Source organism: Aquarana catesbeiana, linkage group LG01 (assembly GCF_042186555.1).
Source record: "Aquarana catesbeiana isolate 2022-GZ linkage group LG01, ASM4218655v1, whole genome shotgun sequence".
NCBI lineage: Eukaryota > Metazoa > Chordata > Amphibia > Anura > Ranidae > Aquarana > Aquarana catesbeiana.
Window position 1 is genome coordinate 69,358,597 of NC_133324.1, and position 17,938 is coordinate 69,376,534.

At 43.0% G+C, this 17,938-nt stretch overlaps 1 protein-coding gene across 1 annotated transcript in view; it reads left to right on the forward strand.

Moving 5' to 3' along the window:
- Positions 1–584: 584 nt before the first annotated feature.
- RAB27B (RAB27B, member RAS oncogene family) overlaps positions 585–17,938 on the forward strand; it is a 360,063-nt gene continuing 342,709 nt past the window's right edge. Inside the window, exon 1 of the mRNA XM_073619973.1 lies at positions 585–875. The gene's annotated coding sequence lies outside the window, so the exon portion shown is untranslated. The remainder of the gene's footprint in view (positions 876–17,938) is intronic.

The following is a 17,938-nucleotide window of genomic DNA, read 5'->3' on the forward strand; positions in this document are numbered from 1 at the left end:
TGAAATAGTACATAGATAAGCGATAAACTGCCAGAGGTGGTACAAAATCTGTACTTTATGCATCCTTTAATAAACTGAATTTCCTTAAATGCGCCAAAAAGCCTACCATGTGCACAAACCCCAAAAAACGCTCCGAAAGGCTGCAATCACACGGGCGTAAAAATTTTACTGATCTGATTATGCGTGGTTTTTTTTTTTTTTTTAGTGCAAAAGTTCCTGTGTAATATCACTAAATATTTGTGTAAAATGATCCTCTTTTTTTTTCATTTTTTGCTACATATGCATTTGGCTTATATGTACACGTATATATTCTTAGATGCAGATTTTTGAATTCTGTGTTGCGGATCTGAACGCATTGCATGTTTGTGCATCGGTATGAATATCTCCATTAAAAACGATGCAGCTGCGTTCAGATCCATCTATAAAAAGAAATTAAAAAAATGCTTGTAAACATGTTTTTTTTTTTTTTTTTTTAGTTCATTTTTTTTACAGGCGTGGGAATGAAGCTAAAAGAGAAAAACACAGATAAAAGGCAAGCAATCTCCTACAAGGCAGAAGAGGGATGTAGCTGGAGGAGCGAAGAGCATCATCAGCACCAGAGACGAGGAGGGAGGAGGAGTTAGGACCCAGCGAGGCTGCAGGCAGGCTGAGATCAGGAGACGGCTGTATCTGGAGGGGGGGAGACGTCTATGTAAGCAGTGTGCACCTTGCATTGCACTCATCCCCTTCCATCCATCCCCGCTCCTCGCCCCGCGTCTCCCTTCACCCATTGCACACCAGGAGATGGAAGCAACAGTGTTGTGAAGCAAGCAATGGGCTGAGCCCTCCATCAGGCAGACACAGCATCTTCTCAGCATTGCACGTCAAGGCCGTAGGTATGTGATCTTATTTAATTTATAATCAGTCTCCCTGAGCGGTGGGTCCCTGCCGGTCCTGCCTGGTTTGCATGCTCCAGTTGGATGCGAGGGGGGAGGCCGGTTCTGGCTATCTGGCCTTAAACTTGCACTACTTTCAAAGTTAGGGTGGTCTCCATTCATATTGTCATCACTGCTCCCTGATTTTTGCTACGTGGCGTTGATGACCGCCTGTTGGGTTTGTGGCGGCGGCGCTCTGTGGTGTCACTTGAAGTTTCCCAGGATTGATGGACTTGCAGGGTATTCTCAGATTTGTCTACTGATCATCCAGATCTTTGTAGTGAAAGACGGTTGCTGGGAGTAACTGCTGGCATACTCAGTCTGGTTTACTGAATAAACCTATACATGGAACGCTCGATAACTCAAAACAGTCACCTTCCATCAGCAGGCTGAGCAGTGAATGGTGAGGGTTGCTATGGGTTACCACAAAGGGCAGAAGCAGTCTAAACCATAGCAACCAGCCAGACGATGTGTTACTAAAAAAACAGGAAAAACAGCAGCATCCATACATAGGTTCAGTAACCCACAGCAACCAACCAGATGTCATCTGGGGCTACTTACATCTCAAATCTGCTTAGTTGCTAAAAACTCAAGACAAGGAGTAACATCGATACGTATGTTCAATAATCTACAGCAACCAGCCTGAAGTCTTTGGGACTAGGATCATATACAATCTGCTTGGTTGCTATGGGCTACCAAAAACGCAAGGCAAGGAGCAGCACTCATATGTATGTTAACTCATAGTAACCAACAACCTAACTCTATACATGGAACGCCCAATAACCAGATGTCATCTGGGGCTACGTACATCTCAAATCTGCATAGTCGCTATTGGCTACTAAAAACTCAAGCTAAGAAGTAGCATCGATACTTATGTTCAATAATCTACAGCAACTAACCTGGAGTCTTTGGGACTAGGATCATATACAATCTGCTTGTTTCCTATGGGCTACCAAAAACACAAGGCAAAGGAGCAGCACTATGGGTTACTGCACTTTGTACAGCAATGTTAGGAGCATGGAGGAGCACCAATATGTACATTTAGTAACCCATAGCAACCAGTCTGAAGTCCTTGGAACTAAAGTCATCAAAAATCTGCTTTTTTGCTGTAGGTCAATGGTTCTCAATCCTTTCCTCAAGTACCCCCAACAGGTATGGTTGCCACCTCATCCCTTTAAACCCGAACACATATTAATTACACAGGTTCTGTGGCTGATTAAGGTGGTAATTAAACTCGCTTGGTGTCTTATATGCATTTAATTAGCCTCAGAATCTGTGTAATTCAAAGGTGTTCGGGTTTAAAGGGATGAGGTGGCAACTCTACCAACAGGTCATGTTTTGGGAATTTCCTCTTAGGGCCCTGGGCCCTTTCACACTGGGGTGGTTTGCAGGCGCTATTGCGCTAATAATAGCGCCTGCAAACCAACCGGAAAGTGCCACTGCTTTGTATCCAGCGTGAAAGCCCGAGGGCTTTCACACTGGAGCGGTGCGCTGACAGGACGGGAAAAAAAGTCCTGCCAGCAGCATCTTTGGAGCGGGGAAGGAGCGGTGTATACACTGCTCCTTCACTGCTCCTGCCCTTTGAAATCAATGGGACAGCGCGGCTATACCGCTTGGTTGCTGTGGGTTACCAAAAATTCAAGGCAAGGAGCAGCACTGATATGTAAATTCAGTTACCCATAGCAACCAACCAGAAGACATCTGGAATTACAGACAATCTGCTTGGTTGCTATGGGTTTTTGAACTCTGTTGTCTTTTTCTTGCAGTATATAAATACATTCATCAATCAGGGAAAGTGTTATAAAAAGGATAAGTAAAAAAACAAACAAAACTGTTTCTCCCACATCTTGTACATCACTATTGCTCTTTACACCAACATACCAACATAGAAGTATTATCTCTAAGTTTATTGAGGAACGGGGATGCCCAGCCACCTGTTAGACAATCCAGTATTGGAGGAACTACAAGTGTCAGCTTTCTTTGAGGTTAATTGAGGTTTCAGTGTATCGTGCCAGTTAACATGCTGGTAGTTGTGCTATTGCAACCAACGAATGGACTATCTGGTACCCTCCCGTCCATCAAGTTTTTTTTTTTTTTTTTATTTGCAAACCAAAATGAGATTTTGCTATGGACTTTATTAAAAGAGCACAGTGCATGAAATGAAAGATTCAGCAGCCAATCAAAGGTTGTCTTTCACTGTCTGTTAGCAGTTAATTGAATTGTGATTGGACATTATGGATTGTTAGCTTTACTGCTTTATTAAAGCTGGACTCCTGGGGAAAAAAAAAACTTTTACTATTTATAACCCACTGCAGGGGTTATAACTACTAGTTTTGCCTAAAGGAAGGATGATGAATGGGGTGGAAAACATACCTTAGTCCTCACTCCCGGGGGGCTTCCTCCTCTTTGTGTGACCAGTGCCCCAAAGCCTTTTCCCTTCACATCCTCACCAGCTGCAGCTCTCTGACATCATCCCGTACAATGCAGGACCAGCCATCCTTCATTGGACAGGAGGACAGCGAGGACCCATCCACATTCCAGAACAACTGGACAAGGGAGGAGAACATCAGCTGCCGCTGGAGCAAGCTATAAGGTAAGTATGTTCTCTTATTCATCATCACCTAGGCCAGGGCTCTCCAGACTTTGTAAACAAAGGGCCAGCTTCCTGTCCTTCAGACTTAAGGGGGGCTGGACTGAGGTAAGTGGGAGTTGAAAATACACTAGCATTGGTGGGAGGAGAACTATTCCCCCATCATTTGTATTAGTGAATGAATAGTGCTCCATAATTGGTATCAATGAAAGTAATAGTCCCCCATTGTTGGTGTCACTGAAATTAATAGAGCTCCATCTTTGGCATCAGTGGGAAGAATAATGCCTCATGGTTGGTGTCATTGGGAAGAATAGTGCCCCATTGCTGGTGTCCTTGGGACGGATAGTGCCCCAGTGTTGGTGTCAGTGGAAGTAATAGTGCCTCATTGTTGGTGTAGGTGGAAGGAAAAGTGCCCCAAGGGCTGGAAAAAGGCAAGCAAAGGGCCACATCCGGCCCAAGGGCCACAGTTTGGAGACCACTGACCTAGGCAAAAAGAGCACACTGTACATGGTTCTGTGTTAAAAAATATATATTTGAGTCATCTGATGTCGGCGATGTTTGTGTTTTACTATTATTGATAGCATGGAAGCTGTAGGCTCAGGACAAGATTTGGACTTTGTGAATGGGTGCTGATTGATTCAGCTTTATGATACCTTGCTTTTAAATTTAGAAAAACATTTTGTTTACGTGTGGGTAATGTTTTTTAATTGGATTTGGTCTGTGAAGCCATCGTGTCTAAAGATTATCATTTGAGGAAACGATAGACCCAGAACAGGTAGAGGTTCCTGAGGAGCAGGGACAGAATAGTTATGAGTTAAGTTCTACTTTAAGACTTCTCTCATTCGACACAGATAACAGAAAGATAGGCCTAGTACAGGTAGAGGTTCCTGAGGAGCGGCATGAGAGAGAGATCGGCCTTGTACATGTAGAGGTTCCTGAGGAGCAGCATGAGGAAAAGATAGACCTAGTACATGTAGAGGTTCCTGAGGAGCGGCATGAGGAAAAGATAGACCTAGTACAGGTAGAGGTTCCTGAGGAGCAGGGACAGAATAGTTATGAGTTAAGTTCTTGCTGAAGACATCAATCAAGGTGAAACATATGTTGGAGCGGAGGATCCGTCACTTCCGGGTCCTAACTTGATACCCCATACCAGGCTTTGCCCTCCGGAGCGAGACATGGAACGCACGCCATCCCCAGGGGATTAGCAGACTCACACACGCTGATTACACAAAGTGCCAGGCCAGGCACTTCAACATGTGAGTGTAACTGCTATTATTGCTGCTGTTTTTATCTTACTTTATTAAAAATTACTACACTATGAGACTTTTATCCTTGTCTCCTGTGGAGTAATTTTTTACATCCTAGTTCCATCGTGAGTGGCCATTGAGTGGATTTATGCTATTAGCGAAACCACTGCTTTTGGAATCTGGTGTTCCAAAAGCGTTTTTTGACCATCCTGTAAAAAGGGGTCAAACATCTCTGGTGAGTATCCATCTTCATACTGAGCACTCGTGGTAGAAGAACTAGAAGTTTTATCTCAGAGCATGTCGATTTGGTGTTGGGTTTTATCATTCATGGACTTTTTGCTTGCCATTATGACAATTTATTCAATTAGTGTGCACATTTAGGTTTGATGCACTGTATATTTATTCTTTATGCAAAATTTTTTATGAACATGTATAGAGCCAAATCCTTTATTTCAATATTTTACACATTGGCTTGGGTCTGCCACTAGAGTGATGCCCCAGGTTCTGTTCTAACCAAGGTAGACAATACACAACAGAAAAAGGACATTTTAGAACTAGCAGCCATTAAAGCAGTTTAAAAAGACTGCTTTCTCTTTTTCTGGCTGGTGTTCCACTTTAATGACAGCAGATCGATTCCTCAGAGGTTTTTTCTGCTTCCCTTAATAATATATAGACATTGACCTTTCATGGCCTCAGCTCTGGATAATACGGGTAATTATTACATGTGGCTTCCAGGGGTTTATAATCAGTTTATGTGTAAATGGGTCTTTCCTGTGGATTACGCCAGGATTGTGTGCAAAGTCTGAGCAGCAGAACTCTGTCTCTCGGTGTAGTATGGAAAGTGCTGCGTCGTTCTCGGCAACCGCATGCTGATAAGGATGCCTGGATGACCACCTTGTGAAATATGAAAGGCTGAGAAATCCTTTTCTGCTCCAACAATGATTTCTCCGCTTTGAGTCAGAACTTTTTGTTGTCGCTTCCAAAAATGTCTCAGTGATTGTACGAAGGGTCCTTTACAAATGCGTTTAGGCGCGTTTACATGGTTCAGGTGTGTCAGGCATTTGTTCATTTAATGAACCCAATTTAATTAACCCAGAGCAGCCAATCGGGTTCTACCTTACCCGAACCTAATATCAACTCTGATTGGCTGCAGCGGGAAGCTGCTTTATTATTTAAGCTCTCTTTTTATAGCCTGATGTTTTAGCTTTCAACTTCGGTGGCGAAAGATGGAGAGGTTTGACCTCCCTTGTGTACCTCGGAGGAGCTTTAATGTGATAAATAGGAATGTAGCTTTTAATATTCATAACCCTACTTAATGTATCGGCAAGCTTGTCACGAAGTGGAGAAAAATCTATCATCAAAGGATATGCTCTATTAGAAGACAAAATACTTCATATGTTCGGATGGAGTGATGATTCAGGGTGGCGAGGAGGACCCATTTCATCGTTAAAGGGGAACTCGTGTTTTTACCTTGTTGTATTGCAAAAAATAGAATTTTGCCATCATTACAACTTTGGTCTATCTATCTATCTATCTATCTATCTATCTATCTATCTATCTATCTATCTATCTATCTATCTATCTATCTATCTATCTATCTATCTATCTCTCTCAAAACTTGCTGTACAAGTGTACAAAATTCTGTATTTTGCCTAATAGTTTTTATTTCCTATATTCATTAATGCCATCTAGTGGCCATATTGCTATATTTTCCTGAAATATGTCAATCAATGAAATTTTAAATGATGACCACTAGATGGCAATCAAAATAATCATATTAGACAAGACACAGTGATTTTCCATTGCATCTGTGCAAATGTTTGTCACATTTGTGCAGCAATCTTTTTCTAAATAGACCCGAAAAATGTATATAAATCAAAAATCTCTTTTCAGTGTGTTTGGCATTATGTTCTACTTAATACGGTTTTCTTAAAGTGGAAGAAAAGCCAAACACTATTCTACTTAAAAACATTCCCTCCCCCTCCTCCTACCTATCCTGCATACCCTGCCTAAAAAAGATATGTGTACTTAAAGCGGAGTTCCACCCCATACTGTAGCTGCTGACTTTTAACAATAGGACACTTACCTCTCCTGTAGTCCAACAATGTCGGCACCGCAGCTGATGTTTCCATCAGCTGTCGAGTGCTGCCGCCGGCATTGCCGGTAAGGAAACCCAGCAGTGAAGCATTGCGGGTTCACGGCCTGGTCCCTACTGCGCATGCGCGAAGCTCGCTGCACTCTCTTACTGGCCTGGTGGCAGAGGAAGGAAGAGGGAGGAGGAGGGAGCCGGACTTCTGACATACCTCGCTGCAGGGAGGTCCAGCGGAAGTGGGGACAGGGTGCCTGTCAAAAACAGGTACCCCCCCCACCCAAAGGTGCCAAAAGTGGCACCTGGAGAGGGGGAGGAGACAGATGAGCAGAAGTTCCACTTTTGCTTTAACTTTTTTTAATCCGGTCCAGCTCCTCTGTGCGCTTAACAATGGCTGTTAATGATGGGAGCCATGATGTCACCCATAGGCTCCCATGGCCCAGCCATTGTTGGCGCCCTCTCTTCTCCCCTGCAGCAGCCAATCAATGGCACAGTGGAGCCAGAGCTGCAGGATCATGTGACCGGACCAGAACAGAGTTAAAATAGCTAAGTACACAGATCTTTTTTAAAACCGAGTAGGCAGGGTAGGTGTGGTGGTGGGTGGGCATTTTTAAGAATAGTGTTATGCCCCGTACACACGGTCGGATTTTCCAATGGAAAATGTTCTATGGGAGCTTGTTGTCGGAAATTCCGACCGTGTGTAGGCTCCATCGGACATTTTCCATCGGAATTTCCGTCACACAAAATTTGAGATCTGGATCTCAAATTTTCCGACAACCAAATCCGTTGTCCTAAATTCCGATTGTGTGAAAACAATGCCAACGCACAAAATTCCATGCATGCTCGGAATCAAGCAGAAGAGCCGCACTGGCTATTGAACTTCATTTTTCTCGGCTCGTCGTACGTGTTGTCACCACGTTCTTGACGTTCAGAGTTTCCGACAAGATTTGTGTGACCGTGTGTATGCAAGAAAAGTTTGAGCCAACATCCGTCAGAAAAAAAACATGGATTTTGTTGTCGGGAAATCCTATTGTGTGTACAGGGCATTAGGCTTTTCTTCCACTTTAAGCAAATAATTATTCGTCAATCTGTTGCAAAGTTTCTTACCTGTTGATCCTGCCAGTAACAGCACTTCCTGTTTTCAGGCTGACAACGCTAAGCCACAGCCTCACAATTAGCGGCAGCTTTGTCAGCCTGCTGTGTGAGCGCCTACAGTTGTCCATTGAGCTGCCTAGCAGATTGACAGGCTGACTGCTGAGTGGAGATTTGTGTGGAAATTGTACCTTACATAGAATTCCCAGCCAGCATTTGTGCACCTATAGGGATTAATTTTCTTACAGTCAATTCGGAGTAACCACTTATAACAAATCTTTGTGGTTACACATAAAAAATAAATCTCTGTGGAGTTTTCTCAATTTGTCTGGTCTTGTAATGTAACACAAACCTGAGATCCTGTCATCTGTGTTCAGCTCCGCGTCTGTTACATCTGTGTGATGTATTGTGCTGACACAGACCATATGCCTGCGCCGTAGGCCTGTGTATAGCTGGGACGTCTGACTGCGGACATGTCTTGGCCTTTTTTCAGAATCATTTAAAATGGACTTATTGTAGAGGGTTTAGCTAATGCAAAGAGAACCAGTCACCAGTGGGCATTTGGAACAAGCTGATTTTGCACTCTCAATATATTATATTACTACCTTACTTTTTTGGGATTACATAACTTTTTTTTTTTTATTTACTTGTATTCTCTCCCTGTCATGGAAGAAGCATCAAGTTGTCATAGTTCAGCCTGAGCACTGTACTGAACTACAGAAAATAAATAACTAGTGCTGCCATAATTCCATGGAACAAATGCATAAAGGTTTTGTTTAGCTACTTCAATGCTGGGCACTTTCACCCCCTTCCTGCCCAGGCCAATTTACAGCTTTCAGCGCTGTTGCACTTTAAATGACTATTGCGCGATCATGCAACGCTGTACCCTAACAAAATTTTTGCAATTTTTTTGGGACAGATAGAGCTTTCGTTTGGTGGTATTGAATCACCACTGGGTATTTTGTTTTTTGCTAAACAAATGAAAAAAGACCAAACATTTTGATTTTTTTTTTCGTTTCTGTTATAATATTTTGTAATAAGTACATTTTCTCCTTCTCTGATGTGCCCTGATGAGGCTGCACTGACGGGCACTGATTAGGTGGCACTGATGGGCACTTATGAGGAGGCACTGATGGGCACTGATGAGGAGGCACTAATATGCAGCACTGATGGGCACTGATGAGGAGGCACTTATATGCAGCACTGATGGGCACTGATGAGGAGGCACTAATATGCCGTACTGATGGGCACTGAAGAGGCGGCATTGATGAGGAGGCACTAATATGCAGCACTGATGGGCACTGATAGGCGGCACTGATGTGCACTTGTGGGCACTGATAGGCGGCGCTGATGAGGAGGCACTGACAGGCATCACTGATGGGCCCTGAAAGGCATCACTGATGGGCACTGATTGGCATCACTGGTGGGCACTGGTGGGAATCACTGGTGGACATCGCTGATGAGGCTGCAATGATTATCAGTGCAGATTCCCCTTTCAGGAGAGCCACTTATCGGCTCTCCTCTACTCACGCTCTGTCAGCATGAGTAGAGGAATGCTGATAACCAGCCAGCACTTCCTAGTACCGCTGTGATCAGCTGTGATTGGACACAGCTGATCACATGGTAAAGAGCCTACGTCATAGGTTCTTTACCGTGATCGGAGATGGGGTGTGTCAGAGTAACACACTGCACTACCAATCGCCGTGCTGCATGCTCCGGGGGCACGCACCAGCGGCTTGTTCTGAAGGACGTGAGTCAGAACAGGAGAGCCTTATGCCTGGCTGTCATTTTGCTATAGGCCGGGCGGGATGTGGTTAATTATTTAAAGAGGATCTTCAGTCATCCCCCCCCCCCCAAAAAAAAAAAATAATTAAAAGTCAGCAGCTACAAATACTGTAGCTGCTGACTTTTCCTTTACAAAGGTTTTTATTGACAAAAAGCTTAGTCATACAGAGCCAACTGACAACGACAATAATCCAAAGTGTACAACATAACTCAAAGTACAGCACCAAAATACAGTGGAATATGGAGGAACTGTAATGAGTAAATTATTGCAATAATCAAACTGATCATTAGTATGAAAGTAATGTTCAGATGTTCTTAAAGACTAGAACAAATAGCTGCTGACTTTTAATAAAAGGACACTTACCTGTTCAGGGATCCAGTCCTCACCCGGGCTGGTTCTTCTCCAGTCTTCAGGTCTCGGGCACTGGCATGTTAATTTTGGGAAGCTGGTTGTGACTCTTTGTGGCTTTAGAGCCTGCCTCTCACTGCATGCACGAGCCGCGCTGCCCTTTGTGAATGGTCCTGTAGCCTCCTGGGACCTGGCAAAGAGGGGGGGGGGGCAGCCAAACAGGCTGGGAAGTGGGAATGGGTACCTATAAAAACTAGGTACCTGCCCCCCCCCCCCCAAAAAGTGTCCAAAATGGGAGAGGAAGGGGGGGAGGCAGAAATGTGGAACTTCCCCTTTTGTGTGAGGTTCTGCTTTAAGTCCAAGAAAAAATGGATATCAGGTACTGAAATCGATCTTTTCTCCTTCAGTTGGGGACTATTGGTTGGGCTTGAGGACTGAACCTTGCCAGCTCTAGCAAATAGTTGAGCCCCACTTTGTGCTTTAGAATGTGTGCAGGTTGCATAAGTTTCTTACACAAACATCTTTTCTGACTATTAATGCTTCTTTTCTCATTTAGAACATTTTCAAGGATCTTTTATAGCTAGTCTCATAGGAAGCTTTAACTTTTAGCTTCTGACTGTTTGGCCCCTTGAAATGAGTTGGCTACCTTATATCATCCTGCTGACCTATTTTCATCAGCAATACATAATTATGAATCTTTTAGACAACCAGCTGGTGCACTTTTTTTTTTGTGTCAATTTCACCTGTTTAATTTTTTGACTGACACCAGTAGCCCAAAGTAGTAATTATCCTCAAGCTCAGGCAGGAGACAGATCAGGGCTAAAGTTGGCCATACACTGATCGAAATGTGGCCGGTTCAGCAGTAACTGGATGAATTTTGAATTTTAAACAGTGTGTGGCTGTCCTCTGTCAATCGTTTCATGTTGGAAAATGTTTCTTGATCACCGTATTCTGGCGGTGACAGGTCCCGCTGTCAGAATACAATGTCCCAGCAAAGGGGATTCCTCCATCCACATTGCTTGTGCAGATGAAGGAATCTATCAGTTGGGCTGAACAAAAAACTGTCCATGACCAGCTTTAATAAAAAATAGAAATAAAAACGTGGAAAATGCAACACCAACGTGTCTATCAATAATAGTTTATTAGAAAAATAGTAGAGTGTGCTGCTGCTGCAATCCCCCTGGCTTCCCTATTTGCAAGTCCCAGATACACGGTATTGTCTCCAAGGATAAGGACCCACCGGAAGGACTTACCTTATTCCTCTTCTTTCCCTCTTCACACTTTTCATTATCTCATTCCGTAATTTTTCTCTCTTCCCTCTCACTCTCACTTTCCCCTCCGGTCCTTTTTCAGCTCCCTCCCCTTTTCCTTTCCCCTTCCCCATTTATAAGAATTATATTATTGGTTGTGGATACTCGTGACCCCAATAAGTAACTAAGTTGATGTCTGACAATGGGAAGAGTTTTGGAAATATTATAACACAAGTTATATGTTATACCATTCTGCAGACCACTATATTGAGGTTATTATTGATGTGCTGGGCCTCATGGACCTCGTGCATTCATAGGCGGATTTGGTTAGCTATCTCTCGGGATGGCTTTCCTCCAATTATGGGAATATTAGTCTATAATATGTAGTTATTTATCACATGTATGGTATTCCTGTTTGTATGCAACTATAATGAACCTCATAGATGGTTCATCCCATTTGTTATGTTCCCTCTTTGTTCCCCCTTATTGTGTATCTTCTTTATTGTATGTACAGAGCTATGTGCGGACTGTTCGATGCTATTCTTTGTAATGTTCCCACTTTTTCTCAAGAAAACATTTCATAAAAAAAAACAATTGAAACAGAAAAATTGTAAAAATATATGTACACTATATTACCAAAAGTATTGGGCCTGCCTTTACACACACATGAACTTTAATGGCCTTAGTCCGTAGGGTTCAATATTGAGTTGGCCCACCCTTTTCAGCTATAACCGCTTCAGCTGTTCTGGGAAGGCTGTCCATAAGGTTTAGGAGTGTGTCTATGGGAATATTTGACCATTCTTCCAAAAGCGCATTCTTCTATTCAGGCACTGATGTGGACAAGAGAGCCTGGCTCACAGTCTCCGCTCTAATTCATTTGCAATGGTGTTCTATTGGGTTGAAGTCAGGACTGGTGGAGGCCAGTCAAGTTCCTCCACCCCAAAGTCGATCATCCATGCCTTTATGGACCTTGCTTTTAGCACTGGTCCAAATCATTTGGTGGGGGGGGGATTATGGTGTGGGGTTATTTTTCGGGGCTAGGGCTTTGCCCCTTAGTAACAGTGAAGGGAACTTTTAAGGTGTCAGCATACCAAGACATTTTGGACAATTTAATGCTCCCAACTTTGTGGGAACAGTTTGGGGATGGCCCCTTCCTGTTCCAACATGACGGTGCACCAGTGCACAAACACGGTCCATAAAGACATGGATGAGCCAGTTTGTGGTGGAGGAACTTGACTGGCCTGCACAGAGTCTTGACCTCAACCCGACTGAACACTTTTGGGATAAATTTGAGCGGAGACTGTGAGCCAGGCCTTCTCGTCCACATCAGTGCCTAACCTCACAAATGCGCTTCTGGAAGAATGGTCAAACATTCCCATAGATACACTCCTAAACCTTGTGGACAGCCTTCCCAGAGGAGTCAAAGCTGTTATAGCTGCAAACGGTGGGCCAACTCAATATTGAACCCTATGGACTAAGACTGAGATTGAATTAAAGTTCATGTGCGTATAAAGGCAGATGCCCCAATACTTTTGGTAATATAGTGTATATGTAAAAAATTGCCCTACTAGTATAAAAAAAGAGATGCAAGCACTGATTTCTTCCCACAAGTGCCCTCTCCCCCATAGCAAAAACCCAACCTTATCTAAGAGAAAAACACCACATGATTCACCACCAAAAAATGGCCAGCTTTACAGCCTGACATTTTTACCCTGACAGGGAGAAAATTCAAGTGAATAAATACACAAACACTTATCCCTTAGAGGTAGGCCTGCACTATACTAACAACTTAGGGATGGAGGTTCAGATACTTACAAATAGCCATTCCCGAACGGTTATTACACCACCCAGTATTATGAGGGTTTCCTCAGGATGGGGTTCAGGCAAAGCTAGAGCCAATTCGTTGCGTTGTCTGTATACATATCCTGCTCTTTGACCGAGGCCACAAGTCCTTGAGCCGCAGCTGTGCTCCTGTGCTGGTGGCTGAAAATATAAAATACCTCAATCAACCCTCAGTAATTACTGTTGCAACCTAACTGCATTACAGTAATACTTGACAAAGCTTCAAATGGCCTTTAAATGCAGACAATAGAAACGTATTTAAATTGCAGGAAATTGCAGAGTGTATGTACAGATTATTTGCTTATTATTAAAGCGTAGCAGAACCTGTATGGTCATACTGTCTGGTTATTAAAGGATAGTTTTTTTCATGGTGTCTGTGTGTAATGAGGCAAATCAAACATGTTTGATATCAAGTACAATGAAGATTAATTCTGAGAATGACGGAACATGTTGTATGCGTGTGTGTAAACCTGATAATGTTTATCTTACTTGTAATGTTTAACAAAATTTCATCTGATGCTGTCTGTTTCCTGTAGATGCATTACAGCCAACTAGACTGAGACAATTATCAGAAAAGAGCCGTCCTCTATGGTACTCGTAAATGTTGACCGACACTCAAAAATGTGTGTAAAAACACAGGCCTTTTAGCCTGGAGCCAAACTTCATATATATTAGAAGGCTTCTTCTACCACTACTATATATGACAGCTTCTTTCTTCTGCTGTCAGTGGTTGTTAAGGATGTGGGCGGTTCCTCCACCTGCCACATCCTTAGCGACCGGTGATGTTACATAGTTACATAGTAGGTGAGGTTGAAAAAAGACACAAGTCCATCAAGTCCAACCTATGTGTGTGATTATATGTCAGTATTACATTGTATATCCCTGTATGTTGTGGTCATGCAGGTGCTTATCTAATAGTTTCTTGAAGCTATCAATGCCCCCCACTGAGACCACCGCCTGTGGAAGGGAATTCCACATCCTTGCCGCTCTTACAGTAAAGAACCCTCTACGTAGTTTAAGGTTAAACCTCTTTTCTTATAATTTTAATGAGTGGCCACGAGTCTTGTTAAACTCTCTTCTGCGAAAAAGTTTTATTTCTATTGTGGGGTCACCAGTACAGTATTTGTAAATTGAAATCATATCCCCTCTCAAGCGTCTCTTCTCCAGAGAGAATAAGTTCAGTGCTCGCAACCTTTCCTCATAACTAAGATCCTCCAGACCATTTATTAGCTTTGTTGCCCTTCTTTGTACTCGCTCCATTTCCAGTACATCCTTCCTGAGGACTGGTGCCCAGAACTGGACAGCATACTCTAGAACCAGAGTCTTGTAGAGCAGGACAATTATCGTTTTATCTCTGGAGTTGATCCCCCTTTTAATGCATGCCAATATTCTGTTTGCTTTGTTAGCAGCAGCTTGGCATTGCATGCCATTGCTGAGCCTATCATCTACTAGGACCCCCAGGTCCTTTTCCATCCTAGATTCCCCCAGAGGTTCTCCCCCCAATGTATAGATTGCATTTCATATTTTTGCCACCCAAATGAATTATTTTACATTTTTCGACATTGAACCTCATTTGCCATGTAGTTGCCCACCCCATTAATTTGTTTAGATCTTTTTTCAAGGTTTCCACATTCTGCAGAGAAGTTATTGCCCTGCTTAGCTTAGTATCATCCGCAAATACAGAGATTGAACTGTTTACCCCATCCTCCAGGTCGTTTATGAACAAATTAAATAGGATTGGTCCCAGCACAGAACCCTGGGGGACCCCACTACCCACCCCTGACCATTCCGAGTACTCCCCATTAATCACCACCCTCTGAACTCCCCCTTGTAGCCAGTTTTCAATCAATGTACTCACCCTTTGGTCCATGCCAATGGACCTTATTTTGTACAGTAAACGTTTATGGGGAACTGTGTCAAATGCTTTTGCAAAATCCAGATACACCACGTCTACGGGCCTTCCTTTATCTAGATGGCAACTCACTTCCTCAAAGAAGGTTAGTAGATTGGTTTGGCAAGAACGATTCTTCATGAATCCATGCTGATTACTGCTAATGATTCCGTTCTCATTGCTAACATCTTGTATATAGTCCCTTATCATCCCTTCCAAGATTTTACATACTATTGATTTTAGGCTAACTGGTCTGTAATTCCCAGCGATGTATTTTGGGTCCTATTTTTAAATATTGGTGCTACATTGGCTTTTCTCCAATCAGCTGGTACCATTCCAGTCAGTAGACTGTCAGTAAAAATTAGGTCTGGCAATTACTTTACTGAGTTCCCTAAGTACCCTCGGGTGCAAGCCATATGGTCCCGGTGATTTATTACTGTTAAGTTTCTCAAGTCTAATTTTAATTCTGTCCTCTGTTAACCATAGAGGTGCTTAGTGTGATGTGTCATGAGGATAAACACTGCAGTTTTGGTTACTGAAGCCCCCTGATTACCTCGTGAAGACTGAGGAGAAGAATAAATTTAATACCTTCGTCATCTCCTTTGTAACCAGATGTCCTTCCTCATTCTTTATGGGGCCAATATGGACTGTCCTACCTTTTTTACTGTTTACGTACTTAAAGAATTTCTTGGGATTTTTTTTGCTCTCCGCTATGTGTCTTTCATGTTCTATCTTAGCCATCCTTATTGCACCCTTACATTTCTTGTTGCATTCCTTATAGTCTGAATGCTGATGATGATCCCTCAACCTTGTATTTTTTGAAGTCCTTCTCCTTTGCTTTTATATGCATTTTTACATTGGAGATAAGCCATCCAGGACTTTTGTTCGCTCTTTTAAATTTATTACCCAATGGGATGCATTGGCTAATGGCCTTATTTAATATGCTCTTAAAGCAAACCCATCTCTCCTCCGTATTCTTTGTTCCTAAGATTTTATCCCACTTTATGCCTTCTAGCAAGGTTCATAGTTTAGGGAAGTTGGCTCTTTTGAAATTCAGTGTCTTTGTATTCCCTTTATGTTTCCTATTTGTGTGATTTATACTGAAGCCAATTGACCTGTGATCTCTGTTACCTAAACTGCCCCATATTTCCACATCCATGATCAGGTCTGTATTGTTGGTAATCAGTAGATCCAGTAATGCTTTATTTCTAGTTGGTGCGTCCACCATCTGACCCATAAAATTATCCTGCAAGACATTTAGACACTGGCGAGCCTTAGATGAATGCGCGGTTCCCTCTGCCCAGTCTATGTTTGGATAATTAAAATCCCATATTATGATAACACTTCCCATCCTTGCTGCTAATCCAAATTGTGATGGGAAATCTGTCTCCCCTTCCTCCCTCAGGTTAGGGGACCTATAGCATACTCCCAGTATTATTTTCCCTTAGCTTCATCCCTTTGGAGCTCTACCCATAAGGTTTCCACCTCCTCCCTAGCTCCCTTAGTGATGTCATCTCTCACATTCACTTGCACATTATTCTTGATATATAGGCATATCCGCCCCCCTTCTTTATCCCTCTCTATCCTTGCGATAAAGGGTATACCCTTGAATGTTTGCCAGCCAATCATGAGAGCCGTTGAACCAGGTCTCTGAATTTCCCACAAAATCCAAATCCTCCTCGTACAACAGTATCTCTAGTTCACCCATCTTGTCCGCCAGGCTCCTGGCATTGGTGAACATGCCACGTAGTTTAGACCGGTCGCATATTATCCTCTTATTGGGTGTTCCGAGATTGCAACTAGGACTTGCTACTATACTTACCTTGGGTTTATGTGCTTTCTTCAACCTACCACTAATGCCCCCAATACTACCCTCTGGAATATGTTCCGTGCTGACTAAATCTACCTCTGGACCCTCCCCCCATCACCTAGTTTAAAAACCCCTCTAACTTTTTGGCCATCTTCATTCCCAGTTGATCTGCACCCTCCTCATTTAGGTGCAGTCCGTCCCCTCTATAGTATTGGTTATCGACTGAGAAGTCGGCCCAGTCCTCCAGGAACCCAAACCCCTTCTTACTACACCAGCTCTTCATCCACTTGTTTACTTCCCTAATCTCCTTCTGCCTTTCTGATGTGGCTCGATGTACCGGTAGTATTCCTTAGAATACTACCTTGGAGGTCCTTTTCCTCAGTTTAGCTCCTAAGTCCCTAAAATCGTTCTTTAGGACACTCCATCTGCCTCTGACTTTGTCATTGGTGCCAACGTGCACCATGATAGCTGGGTCTTCCCCAGCCCCAATCTGTCCACCAGACCCGTGACCAGAATGTCACCCAGTGCCATTCATTTGCTGGCCGGGAATCCAGAAGGGATAAACATAAATGGCTGTATGTACCAGACCTTTCTGCTGCAGTGTGGATTTTTCTGGGGGAACCCAAGCTATTTTTTTATTTTTGTGTAGAGTCCACCTTGAAATCCGTATCAGACCCTCATCAAGGATAAGGGGGAATCCCATTGCATTTTATTTTTTTTTTATTTTGTAAGTGGTCCCCTATTAACATCTACGCCAGATCCTCAACTATTATAAGGGTCCAAATTAGATGAAGGGAATCCCTGGCAATTTGTTTGTGAACAGAAGAAAGTAGTCAAAGCTGTAATTTACTGCCAATTTAAACATTTTTTCTTTGTAAGGCCCACAGGACCACAGATAGCCTGAACTGACGGCTGCAGCCAACCAATATATTTTCACGGACACATAATTTTATGAATGGGAGAAATCCAAGTATTTTTTTTTAGAAACTGTCCATGAAAATACAGCCAATTGGCAACCCTGCCTCTGAGAATGGATGTATTGGAAGAGTTTTTACTGACTCGTTTTTATAGATGCAGGC